The sequence below is a fragment of the Musca domestica genome, unplaced genomic scaffold (assembly GCF_030504385.1).
Source record: "Musca domestica strain aabys unplaced genomic scaffold, Musca_domestica.polishedcontigs.V.1.1 18, whole genome shotgun sequence".
NCBI lineage: Eukaryota > Metazoa > Arthropoda > Insecta > Diptera > Muscidae > Musca > Musca domestica.
Genome location: NW_026712238.1, coordinates 5,121,497 through 5,142,014, shown reverse-complemented (window position 1 = coordinate 5,142,014; position 20,518 = coordinate 5,121,497). Strand labels below are relative to the sequence as shown.

The 20,518-nt window shown below is 35.0% G+C and overlaps 1 protein-coding gene across 5 annotated transcripts in view; it reads left to right on the top strand.

The window, feature by feature from the left end:
- LOC101891160 (uncharacterized) overlaps window positions 1-20,518 on the top strand; it is a 66,806-nt gene that overhangs the window by 4,005 nt on the left and 42,283 nt on the right. The gene's annotated exons all lie outside the window — the stretch shown is intronic.

Below are 20,518 nucleotides of genomic sequence, written 5' to 3'. Positions count from 1 at the left end.
TTTGGCCGGGCCGAGCTTGGAATATTACAAAAAATTCTGAAAAATACTGGTAAAATGAAAACCGTTATGTGGGGGCTATGCGAAGACATGGACCACCATAAATAATTTATAGGGTGTATTACCTACTTTTAACTTCAAGTACGAAATTTGAAACTAATATCATAAAAATACGAAATAAAGGAAGATACCGTTATTTCGAGGCTATACGGACACGTGCACCAATTCCGATAAATAATGTCGCTAAAATAATCAAAATACCAAATAAATACCCATGTAGCTAAAGTCGTTATATGGGATTATACGAAAAAGTGGACTGTATTTTCTGTCAAGGAAGGTGGTACTCATTACGAATTTTAAACACCAAATTTTATACAATTTCCGAGATTACTTTGACACACGTTGCCAATATTCCGAATATTTGGAGGTACAGTTACTTGTGGAAAAATACCAATATTTGGATGGATATTTTCTCCCAATTTAAAGTAAATTCAGTTGAAAACAAGTTCTAAAGTATCAATCAGTCGGTATTGCCGTCTGATGCATATTTTGCCTGCCTTACAAAACAATTTCAACGTTTCTATATGTAAACCCTAGACAGCAACAGTGACCTCATTATCAAGTTTAAGATTCAAGTTCAAGTTTAAGCTCTATCATTTAATACCAAATTTAGAAGCATTTAAGTCTTTTCGTACAGTTAAAGTACGCATTTTCACAGACACGAACAGTAATCTCAACATAAAATTTCAGAACTTCAGCTCCATTCCTTCACCTAATATAAAATTTAGTGTTATTTAGTACTTTTTGTACAACTGTAGTATACATTTTCAAAACAATTTTCAAATATATCAACCTCATATAGTACTAAAAGTGACCTTAATGTCAAATTCGTGGATTTCAGCTCTATCCCTTCACCCAATACCAAGATAAGTACCATTTGGCACTTTTCGTACAAATATGGGACACATCTCCGAACCACCGCAAAATCTCAGACAGAGATAGCCAACAATAATCTAAATAAAAAAATTCTAAAATTTTATATTTATCCCTTCAACCAATACCAAATTCAGTACCATTTTGTACTTTTCGTATAATTTTAGTACGCATTTCCGAAACCACCTCCATATGTCCAGGCTACATATGAACATCGACCCTAATACCAAATTTCATATTCTAAGCACTATCTATTTACCGAATACCAAATTGTACCAAGTGTAGTACTACAATAGGACGCATTTCCAAACCACCGTCAAATGTCAAATTTCAAAATTGTATCTATATCTCCTCAACCAATACTTTTCCGAAATCACCTCCATATCAGATTTCGATCTTTATCTGATATCAGGTTTCGATCAGTATCTGACGACCCAGTATCAAATTCTATTAAATATAGTACTATTTAGTACTCTTCATGCACTTTTAGTACACATTTCCAAAATCACCTCTTTATCACAAACCTACCACCAACAGGAACCCAATACAAAATTTCAAAATTCCAACATCATCTGTTTTCACCGTAATTAATAATTCTTCAAGCTTTAATACCAAATGTTAAGATTTTAGCTCTATCCGTTCGAATAACACTAAATGGTATCATTTTAGCCGTTTAGTACCATTTTAAATCTTTTCGTAAGCTAAAAGTTCGAATTTTCACAAAAACTTTGGTACATCTATCCCTGCACCATTGTCCATTTTCGCACCAAACCTCATACTGATACAAATATTTGGACTATCCTATTTCATTCTGTAAGGCCAATTAATTCCTGTGAATATTTTGATCTTTTGTGAGTAGAGGAGATACCAGAAGGAGTGGATCGATATTGCTCGTAACGAACTCGGTCTAAGTTTGACAAAAATATTACGACATAACAAGTTTGGACCAAATCGGATAAATCCTTTGAAAGGTATGGTGCCAGCCTGCCAGACAAACAGACGGACGGACTGACGCCGATAGAGGTGGACAGTAAGAGAGACGGCAGACATAGATTATTATGCTAAACTGCTTATTTCGAGGAGTTACAAACACAATAACAATGTTAATATACCCTCCATACCATGGTGGAAGCGAGGCTTGTTATTCGAAACGATTTTTTGAAGTAGTCCAATTATGTATCCCATTATCTTGAGGGACTTATTCTAATCAAAAGGATTTCAGATCTACATAAACTTTACCGCAAATTATATTGGTGTAGGATACAGCATGGGCTCCGTCCGACCCTGGCTTCAGCTTACTTGTTTAAATCTATTTTTTTTACACTCTTGATATATTTTAGAAGCCCAACAAAATGTGTGGAATTACCGCCCTTTTGTTTCGATTATCACTCAAAAATTTGGGCTTGTTTTTGGAGGTCGATTTGTTTCCCACAAAAATACAAATTTTATAATAGAATTGTTAATGTAAACCATTTTGTAACGTTTAAATATAGGAGCATTTAATTTTATTAAATTAATTACAATTATATGGGTTCGCCAATTAGACTTACCCAACTAAATATTCATTAATTAATCATTCAATCTTTTGTTTTCATCAATAGAATTGGCATGACACTACCACAAAAACCAGAAAGTTGTAATGCATGTCGAGAGAAAAATAATAAAACAATAAAATTGATGTAAATAATCTAAACCCGTAATGGGTGTCTAACATACCACACCCGCATACATTTCTATAGAATTCGAAGGCGAGAGGCAGTGTATGAATTAAATGCTTAATAATGAAATCCCAGACGTGAACAGTGGAACATGTACACACCACACAAAATATTTGTTTTGTCATCGTTTCGAATGATGGATCATTTGGATAATCTATAATTGATCAGTGATCAGTTTTTTGGGTGGTCTCTTCTATTTCCATGGAAAACACAAAGGAAATTTTCGAAATCTTTAATCATTTTTACCGCTTTCTGAATGAGTCACATTTTCATAGTATAGTTTTTGAAGAACCCATTTCTTTCCCAAACATTTCTAAATTTTCAATTATAAAAACCATGTCATTCCCATCTACCTTTTAAACTATTAACTTTATCAATCCAAACGATTTGTTTATTTGCCACACAAAGAACGATTTTTTTTTGTAATTGTTTACTGTAAAATTGAAACCTTCACTATTTTTCCCAACCAACAACGAATGCACTTACAACGCTGCAACGCCATGAAATGTTCCATATTTGTGGTGACACACATTCGGTGGCGTCGTAACCGTTGTTTTTTAATAAACTTTTTTATTTTTGTTTTGCTTTTTGTAAAAGATACCACGATTAGTTTTATCAATATGCGCTCTTTGCCGCTGTCTCATTTCCTTTTATCAAACGGCGATAGATAAGTGACGAGCCAAGCACTACACCACAACAAACGGTATTCGAAATAACACCTGTTGATTTATTTGTAATTATCCCCATATGGGGAATAGTGTTTACTAGACGATAGCTACGTGTGCGCTAGTCAATGAAAAGTCAATCAGAGAAAGAAATCAAATCGAATTGAAGATATCAAAAAATAATGCGTTAATTTGAATATGATGAGGTTTCTACATCATTACAATAAAATATTACGATAACGTGTTGAGAAAATTTAGAAACAAAATTAAAAATTTAATTCTTTAATGAAATCAATTTTTCTTTAGAATGAGAAAAATTACAATTTATGTAGGTCAACTACGGACAGAGGCAGACAGACTGACAGAAGACTCTTTAGAGATCATCAATATATAGAGGATGATATATCTTTTTCCTATAGAACCAATACAAAACTTAATGAACAGATGTGGAGGCACCATGAATGGCACTGAATTAACAAGGAAAAAATAAATAACCAGTGAAGAAAGAACAAAAGTCTGACTTTATAAAAAAACTACAACAAAGTCAAACACCATAATTTTCACATTTTTTTCTTAAGTTTTATTGAATGAAAGCAAAAATGTCGGAAATAGCATCAACATTTAGAATAAGTTTAGATTTGTTCGGATCGGTCACCTTTGGTATGAATTATGGCATTAAAACGGCCATTCACACGCTGCCCGGATGTTGCTCTGCGGTATTTTGGCCCATTCCCGGCGAAGGGCTTGTTTGAGGTGATCGACACTTTGGTATTTTTTAGTGTCAACCTTTCTTTGCAAAATACTCCAGACACAGTAGTCCAACGGATTGGTATCCGGAGATTTTGGTGACCATTGTGCGCTGGAAATTTGTAACCATTCTTGGGTGGCGCCTGCTGAGTGCAATGGTGCTGAGTCTTTGTTGGAATGTCCAAGGTCTCCGGCCAAAATGTTTGCGTGGCCAACGCTTTAATACACCCTCCAGAATATTTTCGCGATAATATTCTGCATTTATTCTGATAATACGAGCGGAGAGCGACGATCGGCTGTTATGGCGGCCTACATCATCACCATGGCCGGCGCTTGAGTTCTGACCTCTTTGGCAAGTAAACACAATAATTTTTATACCCTACAACACTATGTGTTGGGGCCAAAAATTATGTAACACCACAAAATATTGATTTCCCATATAGGAAAGTATATATGGATCTTTCTATCTCGCCGAGCTGAGTCGATCTAGCTATGTATGTCCGTCTGTCCATGTTAATTTGTAATCACTCTACAGGTCGCAATTATGGTCCGATCTTCACGAAATTCAGAGTGAAGGTGGGGATAGGGTCAGAATAGAACCCTATTTCTTTTGGAGGTGATCGCATAATATTTAGGGATTGAAATGGACCAAAAACTGAAAAAATTCCTGATTTTGCAGTTGCTCTACAGGTCGCAATTATAGATCAAACGACGCGGAAGTTAGCACGGGGCTAGTGCTTAGGGCTGGGCAGAAGCCTTCCAATTTTGATGGTCATCGGGTAATATTTAGTGGGTGAAAAAGGCTATGACATTTGAGTTAAATAAAATCAAATTTTCCATTAAACCGCGAGTATTTTTAATGCCGGCGAAATCACAAATAGATGAACAGGTCAACTCTGACGGTTACGTAGATGCCGATCGTAAATATATCGGATGTATATAGCGAAATATATACAATGTGTATACACAAAGAAAGGGGATGTTAGTTAGAATGCTTATATCTCAAGAATGGCTTAACCGATTTCGACAAATTTTGTCAATTCAGAATGCCCTCTTAACATAAAATTATAAAATCTAAAAAAAATCGCATAGAAAGATGCCTATAATGATTTTGTGGTATTATGTGACATTTTTTATATTTTCATATTTTTTATCGCATGCGATTTTTTCAATTTGACTTATAATATGGAATTTTACATTTTGTAATATTTTTTTTTTATTTTACAACACAGGTTGGAGTTATTATATACAGATTACAATTATCCTCACGAAAAAGGGTAGGATTAGGCTCAGAATGGTTAGGCCTATTGTTTTCAAAGATGTCCGCAATATATTTAGGAGTTGAAATGGACCAACAACTAAAAATGTTCCTGTTTTTGCAGCCGTTATAAGGTTAACAAATTGAATCCAAAGTAAATCTCGCATGAAGTTAGAGTTTAGGATAGCGGGTAGAATGGTCCACTACTTTTGTGTGTAAAAATACCAACATTACTTACAGGCGATATCCGAAATACACAAAAGGTGAACTTTTGGCTTTTTAATATCGTAGACAAGCAAATCGTATAGATGAGTTTAAATTCGGTGATACAGAGGGGCCTCTTGCTTTTGAAGTTGATCGCAAAATATTTAGGGGTCCCTGGTCAAAACGCTAAGGGTAATGTCTGGGCAGTGTTCCATGACATAATTTCAAAAGCGAAATATTCCAAAATGGATTCGGACATAAGGGGGCTTCTAACATATTGTAGTGTTGTAGGGTATCACATGGTCGGCCCCGCACGACTATAGCCTTTGCTTACTTGTTTTTGTTTACAAACTGCTAGACAACAAATGTTTTCTAATCGGAGAAAACCAAATTCCACAGTTCACCACATTCGGCCAAGCGAAGTAACTCTTTAGCTCTTTTGGGTCTATTTTCTTTCTGTTGCAGTGTAAGTTCTTGCACTTTTCGGAATTTCAATGACTTTACCCCGGGCTCATTTTTCAATGTTTCTTGAATGGAATATTGCTATATGTTCAGCTCACGAGCCATTTTTCGGCCACTGCGTCGCGGGTTTTGATCAAGTCGCTTCTTTACTTTTCGAACCATTTCTGCCGATGTTGCTGTTTTCTTCCGTCCACTTCCTTGACGTCGGACTACGCTACCAGTATCACGGTAACGAGCGATGGTACGAGACACAAAAGATTTATTCACATTTAAATGCTAGAGCGCTTTAACGATAGCCACTTGTGTGTTTCCAGCCAAATATAAAGAAACGCTTGAATTCCATCACAAATAACAGTCTGAAGTTGGTTGCAATTTTTATTTCAAAAAAAGAGGAGTTTGCCCATATATTCCTTCTTCAGACTTTGGGTTAATAAAAAAATGTGATATGTGGATTTTGAAAAGAACCAGATGCTTATTTCGGTTTTTATAATCGCTTTGGTTTTTCAAAACTTTGACCCTTTGGGAGGTGTTACCAGAAGAAGTGGTCCGATCTCTCCCATCTTTATAACAGATCTTGTGTTGTTGGAAATATTGAGATGTCCGAATGGTATTGAATGTTAATTTCGTGTTTTATGAGCATCATGAATATTCAAAATTTTGACCATTTGTGGGGAAGGTACCAGAAGGAGTTGATATTCTTCATTTTCGCACCTGACCTAGCACTGATTCAAATATTAGGATTCGCAAAGTTGGAGAAAAATCGGATGTTCCTTTCTCTTTCTGTGCAGTAAATTATTTTCTTTGAAAAATTTGACATTTTGTGTGGGAGGTAGCAGAAGGAATCGACCTCGATCTAAGTTTGACAATAATATTACAATGTATCAAGTTTGGATCAAATCGGATACTCCCTTCGAGAGTTATCGTGCGCACCAGCCAGCCAGACAGACGGACGGACGGACATCAATAGATCGACTCCAAATGTTCTGAAACGGATTTGTTCCAAAGAGACCTGGGGTCTAAAACCGTTATTTCGATGCGGCACATTTTGGCCGTATCAAATGATATATACCCTCACTAGCCATACGGCTGAGGGTATATTAAATAAATGACGCATGAATACATTAGCCCCAATTTATAACATCATTATGGATTTTTCTCAAAATATTAACGATGCTATCATGACAAATATTTGGTGAAAGTTCAATGTTAGTTTTAAAATTTCAAGTTTGCCAGTGTTTTTTTTTTATATATTTTCTCTGATGGGTAAAATAAAACAATTCAAAAAATAAAAACATAGATTGTGCGGAGCAATTATTATATTATTTAGGGAGAAATGGCCTCAGATGCAACCATGGTAGATTAGCTGAATTTAAAAAACATGCAAGTAGATTAGCTCGCCACAGATACAATTGCAGTGGAATTGATGGTCTCAGAGGTTATTAGAATAGACGTCTCTGCTATAAAGCAGCTGTAGTCAGGTAGAATCAGAGATGCTAATACTACTCCTATGGAGTAGCTGCCCTCAGAGGCCACTGATATCGTGTGTCCTCTTACTAGCACCAAAATTTTTAAGACTCTGCCGAAAACAACAATTCTGTACCTATTTATCTATGCATCCATCTGTCATACATTTTTACTAAATTATAAAAACCGTTCAAAATATTTTTTAGTGTTGGCTCTATGCCGTTTTTGATTTGTTGCCAAATATGCTTCATTAATCATTTATTTTTGTTTTTCATTAAATTAATAATGTTTGGTTACGCTTTATAACGGTTTGATAAAATTAACATGTTTCTCTTAATATTTTATTGCCCAACGTCTTCGCTGCCTGCGGTGTATATTATGTACGGGCTATACGAATTGATGACGTTAACAGCCATATACAAACGTAAATATCTACATATGTACGCTTAGGTATGCATTTGCCAAAATCCACCAAACAAAGAAAGCGGGCTTACAAACATAGCTCTGTCGAGTTGAGCTATGCTCCCACTCGATCGCATTTGCCATGAATCCGAAAATAGTTGTTATTTTTAGTGTAACTCCTTTGATGGCATTGAGAATTTGTTCGAAATAAGGTAAAAGTTCAAAAATGGGTATTGTATAATGTGAATACCCAAAACAAAGACATGCCAATTTTTTCCTGCTTGGCATTCAATCTTATATAATATTGAAAAAAAAAAGAAACCAACATACGAGTTAACATAGACAATAAATAGTTAATTTCAAAGATATACATACCTATTTGATGTTTTGTAACTTGAAGTCGCGACTGGAAAAAGATACTGAAATGAAAAGTTGAAAAAAAAAGACAAACAACTAAAGTTGTTTGACAACATATCTTCCAACATCAGCTGCAATCACCACCACCGCTGCTGCAAGATACAGACACCTGAACATTATTCTCCAGCAAATGCTTTGTTCGTCGAGGTGAATACACGAATAGATAGATGGCTAATAAATCCAAAGGTTGAAAATATGAGTTATTTCATACATATATCTTTGTAATAATTTAGATATAAAGAATAAAAATTATAACAATAAAATCTATCAAATAACAGTAAATGTAATATACATAGATGTTATTCTAAAAGTGGGACTGAATCCTTAAAAATATGTTTTCCTTAAATTGCCTAAAACCATTGCATGTCAATCTATTTCATAAAAGTAAACGCTGACACGGAGTAGGTGACTTTATTGACTGCTCTTTCAGAATAAGTACTAAATTGTAGTAGCAGATTCTAGTAGCTGACCTTAAAGGTCACCAGACCTTAGAGCTCCTGAAGTACAACACAGAACACCTGGAGCAAAAAAATATATTTAAAACCAAATACCCAAACCCTAGTTTTATTTTAGCACAGTCACATCCATCCCAATCAAGTTTATAGGAAAACTTGGTTAGAACTTTTTAGTATACAATTCCTAAAACTACGGCATATCCAATATCTCTCACTAAACATTGGCCAAGATTCGAAATTTTTTTACTTTCAACCAAAAAGAACATAATTTTCGCTTATCTTCTCCGTTTCGCTTATCAACACTTTTTTAGTACCCCTTAAGTACAAATTTTTCTACACACGATGTTTTCGACCCCTATGGTTTGGTTTTAGGATGGTTTCAGGGATTCGACAACTGTTTCACTGGGAGACCTTTGGTCCATTGTGTTCTTCCCATGTTTTCAAACAGGAGACATATGCTAGTTGGTAGGTGGGATATAGAAACTCTAACGCTATTCTTAGATATAGATCCTATCACCAACTTTGTTAAAGCTTTACCAGATAAACCACCCTGTTAACTATACTTTTCTCTACAAACCCTTTCTTCTTTCTAGTTTCTATATCTCTCTTATCACCAACAACTATATTCTTCATAGTAGGTGTTCCATTGTCTCTACCTTTCATCATCTTCAAATAGTCAACGGCAGTCAGCAACACTTTGACCCAATTTGGGGGTCAAATGTCTGATACTGCTGTGGCCAGTCAGTATGCCTACAATGATTCTAAGATCAAACCTGCTAAGTTATAGAAATGAACTTGATCTTCTTCTCGAGATTACCGGGCCTTAGATAACATGCAACCGGTTTCTAAGTACGATCTTCTTCCAACTTCTTCGATAGCAGCTGATATAATAATTTATTGGTGGTTTAACAGTCTCAGATTATTCGACTGGGAACCACCTTGAGTGTTCAGCCACTTCATTCTGCAGAATGTTGCTATATCCTGCAACACAACAAACCTATATGAATTCACGTATTTCAAGGATGGTTTTCTTGCAGTCAAAAATGGCACTCGATTTAAAGGTACTTGGCATTTTAGTTTTAATCTGCCAACATATATAGTTACTGGTCCTGGTTGTACTATTGCAGGGTTCTCTTACCATTTCGGCTACCTTTTCAGAATCTCCGCCAAAAAACTCGTATATCCGTCTTTGTGAATGGCCAGAGACCATACATTTCCAGAGGCCATAATTGTCCAGAGGAGGTTCGCCACGAGCCCAGGAGGTCCCTGTCATGTATCGTTACGTTAATGTAAATGAAGTCGGAAAATGTGGACATGTAATCCCTTATTCTATGTATTACCTTTACCTAGTGTGTCCCTGTTTGCTGCTTGAAAATGAGCTAACAAATTGAGTGGCGTGATGTTGAGCATCCCTTTCAATGGAGATTGGGAGGTGTTCTTGAGAGCCCCAGTTTTAATAAGGTCGTGGTTCTCTGCACTGCGGCTTATTTGGACATGAACGTCCTGGATCGCATGGCACCAGACCAGGCATCCATATGTCAGAACATGTAAGACGACTGTGACATACATCCAGCGTACGTAGTGTGGTCCAAACCCCCAGCTCTCCACTATAGCGTTCCCGCATGAATACGCTGCTCGTTATTCCTGCTCCATTTCAAATACTAGTCTAGATCGTAGCGAGGTATTTGGCGCTCGAAGAAATATTCAGTGCAACTCCTTCCAGTACTGGCATCGAACATTTATATTTCCATTTTCATGGGCCAGACCAGACTAAAATAGATGGAGGAAATCGACCACTTATATGCTCCGCTACGTCATTGGCATATGCGACAGCCCTTGTTCGATGTTTGGTTGAAAGTTAGTAGCATTTCTTAGACCACCAGAAACCGAAGCTGGGGTAATAGAATTCTTTATCAGTACCATATGCGACTGTCTTTATTCGAAGTTGGTTGAAACTCACTAGTATATTTCATTGATCAAAAACATGTGTGATGGGACTCTCGCCTGCTGTGTCCCATATAACCATGAATCGACTTACAAACGAACAACACCTGCAAAACATTGAATTTTGTTATCGAAATGCGTCTTCTGTTAAGAAAGCTTATTTCGCCTTTTATATTTTATGGTTAGTTTAATCGACACAGAGGAAATTTCGAACCAAATTTACACGGTTGGACCTTACTGAATTAACATGCTTGGTAAACATGCGTTTTGGGTCTGAACTTAGATCAAGTTAGAAGAGGGGGTACCATATAAGGGTACTCCCTCAACGGAATTGTCTGGAATTTGGTATTTGAAGGTTATTACGGGTTCCTTACCATCTTGCAAGAAACAGTTAATATAGGTCCACATTGTGATATGTCTCCTATATAACGGTACCACCCTATATTTTGGAATTTCAGGGTTTTCAACGGAATTGTCTGAAATTTTGTAAGTTACAATGGGTGTCTATCTGCTTTAAACAATTTTTTTTTGATATAGATCCTCATTTTGACTTTGTATATATAATGGTGGGGAGTATCAAAACTTCGGCCCGGGCGAACTTTTAAGTTGTGGGGAACGTTTAAGTCTATGCTCTAAGGATATCTTTTATACATGATGTCAACATCTTGTATAACCTAACATTATTATAACAATAATCAATTTTCATCAATTTTTACTGTTCTGGGAATGTCTCTAAACGTTATATTTTGCCTAGTTTTTCTATGGAATTTCGAATATTCAACATAAATATTTTATCATTCGCCTTTTATAAGACAAGATTTCATCTGGCTCCCCAGTCTTAAGGTGTCCCCATCGATTTGAAATGTCTCATATTCTGTTCGGTACACATGAGTACTTAGAACAATAGCTTGTTTACCACTTTGTGTATCTTACACAGAATTGCGGACAGACAATGAATGAATTTACACCAATAATGGAATGTCAACACAACATAATAAAAAAATCAAAACACGTTTGAAAAGAGAAGCAAAGAATCACAAAAGAAAAATATGTGGTCCTATATGGCACCATTAGTAAATGTCTTAGTACGATATGATGGTATTTTCAATATTTATGGTAGCTCTGAAAAAAATTAAAGAGGTAAAAAATTGTAATGAAATTGTGATATATTGTGAATACCAATTTCAAATGTAGTTATTTCGAAATTAGTTCGAAACATATTTGTATGCATAGTTTTGGGGTCATGATTTAGAAAGTGGATGATTGCAAGTACAAAATAGATTCCTAAACAACGCACGATGTGACATCAAAAAGTTTTTAAAAATTAATAATTCAATAAAACATATTGGCTAATTTTCGTCGATACTTTATGTCCATAATTTCGTTTTTAAAATCACTTTCGGTTTCATTCAAAAAACCACAATGTTTTTTTTTGTTCTCGATCCCTCAGCGAATTAATCATATATCAGGGGAATGTTGAAGCTACACATTCAAGGATTATGTTTTTTTTTGGTTTATTTTGTTATTAAATAAATAATAAATAAAAGTACTGAATGGGCCACCACAATGATCCGAATAAATAAACAATGTATACCAGACACACATATCGTATATACATATTTATTTTGCAGATACCAATTTGCTGAACAACAAGTAAAACCAAAATATATGACTAATACATTTACTTTATTACAAATATTAATTTAATATAATTTTATAGTTTGAATGCGAATGTTGACTCAACACTCAAATGAATGCTGTCAGTTGAAAACAAAGAAATCTCGTGCAAAAAGTTAAACAGTGCATTCCATAAACTAACTATTTTCTGTAAATACATTTTGAATTAAATACATATCCTAGGCATTATTCACAGGAGAGAACAATGAACTTCAACAGATTTGAATTTTGATCCAAATAAAGGGTTGCATTGTTGAGATGTTGAATCAAAAGGTAAATAAATATATGTTTGCATTGTAAGTCACGATATGTTCAACAATTTTTAGGCAATCAAGTGTCACGTGAAACATTTAAATATGGCAACTAGACATATAAATGAAATATTGTAGAGGTGGTATTTATAGAGAAACAGGGGAGGGGTATGTGGCCGTGGTAGAGTGGATGGATCAAGAAATCTTTTTAGCCGAGATGAAGTCAATATTTGTAGATGCGCAGGGAGCTATCTTTATAGACACGCTGGCGGCTGTCTTTATAGACGGGCTGGAGGCTGTCATTATAGACGGTCTAGAGACTGTCCCTATAGATGGGCTGGAGACTTCCTTTACAGACGTGCTGGAGGCTGACTTTACAGATGGGCTGGAGGCTGTATTTATAGAGGAGCTGAAGGCTCTCTTTATAGCGACTTTAAGGATGTCTTTATAGACGGCCTGAAAATTGTCTTAATAGAAGGGCTGGAGGCTGTATTTATAGACCGGCTAGAGACTGTCTCTATAGATGGGCTGGAGACTGTCTTTACAGACGTGCTGGAGGCTGACTTTATAGACGGGCTAGATACTGTCTCTATAGAGGGGCTGGAGGCTATATTTGTAGACGGGCTGGAGGCTGTATTTATAGACAGGCTGGAGACTGTATTTACAGACGGGCTGAAGACTGTCTTTATAGACGGGCTGAAGACTGTCTTTATAGACGGGCTGGAGCTAGGGCACTCTTCTTAGACGAGCTAGAGGGTGTCCTTATAGACGAGCTAAAAGCTGTCTTCATAGACAAGCTGACGGTAGTCTTTACAGACCAGCTGAAGCCGGTATTCATAGACGAGCTAAAGGCGGCCTTCATGGACGATCCAGACATTTAAAGGATATTTCCTTAAGTTTTTTGTGACTAATTTTTTTTATTCACGGCCTTTGTGGACAAACATTTCGGATTTTCTATAGAGTCTTCCCCGTCAAATATTTAGAATTTAAAAAAAAACGATCTCATAAAAAAATTACTGTCCATTGAATTTGGAAATTGTAATAATAACATCGCCAACACAAAAAAATCATTACCAAATAATGGGATTTGACACCGGTAACATCTCATGTAGAAAGTAAGTACCAACCAATCTGCCTCCAAGAGGGACTATAACTCCGAAACTATGTGAAATTATTACATAACTTTTGTTTCTTATCAAGTTATCAACTAAACACCAAAAAAATTAAATATTGAATGAAGGAATAATAAGCAATAACTTCGGCCGAACGTTGAATACCCTCCACAATTTGGAACGAATTGGGAAATTTCCAAAAAATTAAAGCCTTTAACAATTCTGTTAAACTCAAAAAAAAAAAAATACCGAATATAGCCGTTATATTGGGGTCTATAGGAAAACGTAGACCTGCGTAGGCAACTTTTATCATAAGCCATTACAACATTCAAATATGAATCTTGAAAAAAAATCAGGTGAATAATGTAGCTAAAATCGTCAAAATACCGAATATAGGGAGGTATCGTGATATCGGGGCTATACGAAGACATGGACCCGCATATACAATTTTTTGACACATGCTTTAGTACCTATTAGAAATTTCAAATAGGAAAATTCAAACAATTTTGGTCAATATTGTACCTAAAATCGTTAAAAATCCGAATATAGGGAGGTACTGATATATGGGGCCTATACGAAGACCTAGACCGACAAAGTCAATTTTGTGCCATAGATTGTAGTTTGTAGATCTAAATACGAGATTTGAAACAACTCCGGTGAATAATGTCACTAAAATCATCCAAATACTGAATATTGAGGCTATACGAAGACGTGGGCCTGCATACGCAATTTTTTGTCATAGGCTGTAGTACCCATTACGAACTCTAAATACGAAATTTGAAACAACTCCGTTGAATAATGTCCCTAAAATCGTCAAAATATCGAATATCGGGAGCTATACGATATCATGGACCTTTATAGGAAGTTCTCTTCCAGGAGGTAAAGTGCTTAGAAAAAAATTCTAGTATGGATTTTTAGACAATTCCATTGATAAATGTAGTTAAAATCATCAAAATACCAAATGTAGGGAGTTGCCGTTATGTGGCGATATACGGTATCGTATATCTATACAGGGTGAGATAAAAAAAACTGCAACAAAGTCAAAAGCCATTAATTTTAATTTTTTTTTAAATTTTATTGAACGAAATCAAGAAATGTCGGAAATGAAAGCAAAAACGCCCTCCAGAATAATTTCGCTATAATATTCGGCATTTATTCTGATGCCACGATGGATTAATACGAGCGGAGAGCGACCATCGGCTGTTATGGCGGCCCGAATTCGGCAGTACAACACTTTCGCCAAAGCGAAGCAACTCTTCAGCTCTTTTGAGACTATTTTCTTTCCGTTGCGGTGTAAGTTCTTGCACTTTTTGGAATTTTAAAGGCTCGAGCTCACTTTTCAATATTTGTTGTACTTTTATATGGGTAATTACAACAGATGGAAGGACGGACGGACCAGTCTTAGAATTGTACGGTGATCAAGAATATGTTTGTTATGTCTAAAATTATTATTTCGATGATATACCCTCCATCTTATGTACGGTGGAGAGTATAAAAAGAAATATTCCACCTTTGCGTGTTCTCACCTCTGCACTGAATTTGTGTAATATTCAACAACCAAAACGTCTAGCTGCACTGTATGAATCACCGATTCGAAATTTATTATGCACATTCTTGACATTATTTTGCATTGCCTTCAAAGTTCCAAACAATATCATAGAAAAGCAAAAAAAAAATGGACAATGGAAATAATTTCGATTACAAGAACGAATTCTGAGTGACATTGCATTTTATTCAAGTGTGTCGGGGGAGCAACGAAGAAAAAAACTACTTTGCAAAAAAAATTCAAAAGCAACCATTCAATGTCTCAAAGTGTGTAATTTTAAACATTTCCACTGGAAGATATTAAAATTGCAAATTTTCCTCGTTGTTGTAGGTATTTGGTAAATTTTTTTCTGTCATGGATTTCGAAATGAAAGCAAAGCGGAGTCGACCGACTCACGCGAATTAATAATTTCGCTTTTTTTCTGCTGCTACTCTTTTTCCCCTTAAACAAATTCAGCGAAATATTTTTGTGTTTTTTTTTTATGGAATATTATGTGTTCGGTTGTGTGTCTGTAGTTTGTTTATTTCTTCCCTTTGTTTTGATTAATAAAAAAAATGTGCAAGCAAACAATTAAGTCCAGAACAATAAGGAAAGAATTTAACATATCAACATTTTTCTGGGTTGATTGTTGAGTATTTGTGGGTTTTTGTTTTGTCGTTTCTTCGTTGGTATTACGAAATTCAGTGTGCGACAGCTGAGCTTAACATATTTTAAATCAGAAATGATGCAAAGCGAATTCTTCGTTCGTTCTTTTATTCGGATTGTGGTTATTGTTTGTTGTTGTTCTTTACTATTTTTTTTATTGCTACTTATCATCGTATAGGTCATCGGTTCAAAGACCTTTCTTTCCCAGTTCAAACCAGCGGGACGAACACAATATCTATGCCTATGCTTATTTTCCATTCATTCTTTTCAATGAAATTATGTACTCAGCTAGTTGTTGCTGCTTTTTTTTGTGTGGTTTTATGATTAGAAGAGCACAAGAATAGTTTGCATTTGCAATGCAAAATGTTATTTTTGCATCTTAACATCTTAACGCACAATTATCTTCATACGCATTAGGGATACCAAATGGGACGAAGATTCACAAATAACCCGGGCAAAGATTTGGAAGTTATATGAGCTGAAAAACTCTTTACATGGTAATATGAACAATGTGAGTTTGATTGTTACCAGTTGGAAAGGCAAAAGAACATACTATCCCTATTACCAAGTAATGAGTAACAGCGGCGTAGAGAGTGTTTGTGTTCGACTTCAAAATCGATGGTTACAAATTCGAAGTAAGTACTTTCCAAAAAATCAATAAATGAATTCAAACCAGTAAGGAAAGAGAAAAGTCGGGTGGTGCCGACTTTATAATACTGCACACCACTACAACTATTTAGTAGAGTCACGTGTAGCAAACAAACGTTACATATTGGAAATTTAGATAATAATTGGGTATTAAGGTTTTAGAGTGGTTTAACCTTGAAATAGGTTAAAACTAAACTATAAAAGCTATATCTTAATCGATTTCCACTAAACTTGACTGAGATAAATTTATGTTGTATAGGACCTCTCGAAACAATTATCGTTGCTATGGATTTTTCAGAATAGTTAAATTTAAAATCAAATGAAGTTGTTTTATTTTATCAAAAGTGGCGTCCTCGATGTATTTTTTACATCATTAGAGAGAAATATATATGGGAGACATATCTAAATCTGAACCGATCTCGACAAAACTTGGAAAAGTTATCTTCAGTAGGATCTTGTACCGAAAATTCTTGTTATTAAGTAATTATACGGATTTGGGTGATTTAGATATAAAATTGGATAAAACATAAAAAAACTTGAGAGCTAGTATCGATATGGGAGCTATATTCAAATCTGAACCGAACTCGATAAAATTTGGCAAAGGTATTTTTGAGCTGTATTTGATTTATTTCCCCGAATATTGTTGCAACGTAGTGGATATTACGACTGTGCAGGACAAAAATAACTACTCGGATAAACAATATATATGGGAGCTATAGTTACATCTGAACCGATTTCCACCAAATTTGACACATTTGTTTCCAGCTTGCTAAATTTAATACAATTTGGCATAATATTGATCTTTTGGTGCACAATAAAAGGCAAATCGGACGAAGATGTATATATGGGAGATATATCTAAATTTTGACCGATTATCTCCAATTTCAACAAGGTTCGTCCTTGGGCCAAACAAATGATTTGTGCAAAATATCATCCCGATCAAGCAATAATTGCGACCTGTACTTTGTTTGCAAATATAAATAAGCAGACGGACGGACATACATAAATCGACTCAGAATGCAGATCATCAAAAGGAACTATGGGTCTATTTCGCTTCATTCTCCATGACCACAGAGTGGTATAGGATTTAAATAGCATTCGGTTAATTTTTATAACATCCACTATAGTATGGAGGGTATATAGTAAGATTGTCATTCCGTTTGTAACACCTATATACATTTTAGATCCCCTCAAAGTATATATATATATATATTCTTGATCAGCATAAAATTCTATGTCGATTAATCGATATCCGCCCGACTGTGGAAATCACTCTAGTTTCCGAACGAAATGAAGTAGATTGATACAATTTTATTCAGATATGTGTTACATCTGTAGAACATTTGGTATAGGAAATAGGCTATATAGGTCCACGTTTTGGTACAGACCCCATATAATGGTATCGCCCTACATTCGTTATCTTGATTACTTTAGGGACAATATTCACAAGAATGGTTTTAAATTTCGTTTAAAATTAGTACCTAATGGGTACTACCGTCTGTATTGCAGGTTCAGGCCCCATACAGGTCCAGGTCTTTGTATAGGCCCCATATAACTCCTCCAGATATTCGGTATTTTGATGATTTGCATTACACTTTTCAATGGAAATGTTTCAAATTTGAAATTGTAGTTCCTAATGGGTACTTTATTGCAGTTACCGGTCCCATGTAGGTCCAGGTCTTTGTATAGGCCCCATATACCTGTACCTCCAAATATTCGGTATTTTGATGATTTGTATCATACTTTTTACTGGAAATGTTTCAAATTTGAAATTTGTAGTTCCTAAATTCTATGATAGAAAATTACTCTCACAGGTCGAAGTTTTGGTACAGGCCCCATATAACGGTACCCCTTATATTCGATATTTTGATGATTTAAGCGATATTATTCACGGGAATTGTTTCAAGTTTCGTATTTGAATATCGTTATGGCCTATGACAAAAATTGCATATACAGGCCCACGTCATCGTATCGAAATCAATGTAAAGGTAACACCCTATATTCGGCAGTTTTATGATTGTAGCAGTAATTTTCAAAGGATTGATTTTTGGAAAATTCCTCCTAAATGTTTGAGGGTATTTAAAGTTCTGTCCGGCCGAGATTACTGCTTTTTAATTTTTTTTGCAAAATTTTGCAGTTGACTTGCAACAAAACAATACCATATGTAACGATGGACTTATTGAGATGTGAGTTCGGTAAAAATTTTATATCACTTTCGGGACCGGTCAATTGATGCACTTGAAGACAAAATTGAAGCATTTTTTCGTGAAATACCGCCCGAAATGTTTGAAAGAGTATGAAAAAATTTGACTAAACGATTTGAGGTGCAGTCGCGGTCAGCATTTACATGAAATAATCTTCAAACTTTTAATTATATGGACCCTACTATTAATTCAAATAAAGATTTCTTGAATTTTGCTGAATCCTATGTCTTTTTAAAAAAAAAAGCTTTCCTATAGGTTTAAAAAAAACGCTTTCATGTCATTTCCAGTATTTTAAAAGTGGTGTTCTATCTAAAATGGGTTTCATGTTAAAATTGGCATAAATGAACTTTTTTTTTAGACATCTTCGTGTTGTAAACAAATTTTGTTATACAGAAGATCTCAATTTGATATTGGTCGTTAAAATATTCTTTTACATTTCACGATCGACATCCCTATTACGCTCATGACTCTCCGACAAAAAGAAAAAAACTATACGCACTCAATTATTTGTGTGCTTTAGATAATTGTTTAAGTGCAACTTCTAAATTTAAATTAGTTTTCTACAATAATATGCAAAAGTGAGATAAAAAGATGCATCGTTTTGCATGGCAAGTCATTTACGTTTAACACAATTAGAACACTCTTAATTAAAATTAAATTAAGTAATTATGAAGTACTTCCTTTTTGAATAAAAATGAATAGAATACAAACATTAACAAGTAAAAATCTCTTTATTTTAGGTCAGCCAAACTTTTAATAATCTCTCTATCATAATCTTTAATAATAATACCAAGTTAAAAAGTATCAGTCGGCATAACCAACAGATGTATACACTTAGCCAATGTTATATTATTTAAATATATTTTGACTTGATTTATGATTATTCAAATTTTTGACCCTCTATGGAGTAGGTTCCGAAAGAATGGGCCAGTAATCTAAATTTCGTTTTGAGCCTAAATAAATATGTTACGAATATTGCGGCATGCCAGGTTTGTACTATGTACGAGACGCTTGAGATATGCGATCATTTTTACAAAATGTTAAAATGTGAGTGAGGTTCCAGATATAGTCGGCCAAAGTGTTTAATTTTTATACTTCATCTAATGCAGATAAAAATAATGGTACTGGCAAAATTACAAGAAAATAGAACATTTATATCCAATTTTATGTGAAATCATAAATTCCATACTCATATCAGGTTTCTGGTTGAGAGAAATATTTAGTTTAGTATAGAACCGCTGACTTACTCCACAACTTTTGGCAGATAAAAGTATTGAAAATTGTGACCTTTTGTCGGTGAGATACCAGAAGGGGTTCGCAGATATATATCATCTCCATAAGATATCTTGTGTTAGCAAAACAGTTTGAGATCTTTGTCTTTCAAATCTTGAATCCAATGTTGGCGAGGTACCAGAAGAAAAGGTGCGATCTCTACCATCTTCATAATTAACTTCTTGTGTTGATAGAAATATTTAGATGTGTCAAGTCTGATTGGAATCGAATGTTAATTTTGCGTTTTATGAGCTTCATGGTTATTCAAAATTTTGACCTGTGTGGGGGAGGTACCAGAAGGAGTGAAACGATATATTCTGGTTTCACAGCAGACCTTGGGTAACAAAAAATATTGTGGTATGTTGAGGACAATTGGGCTGTTACATCACAAGAGTTAAAGAGTTGCGTCGCTTGGCCTAAAGTGGTGAACTGCCGAATTTAGTTTTCTCCGATGAGAAAATATTCGTTGTCCCGCAGTTTGTAAACAAACAAAATGA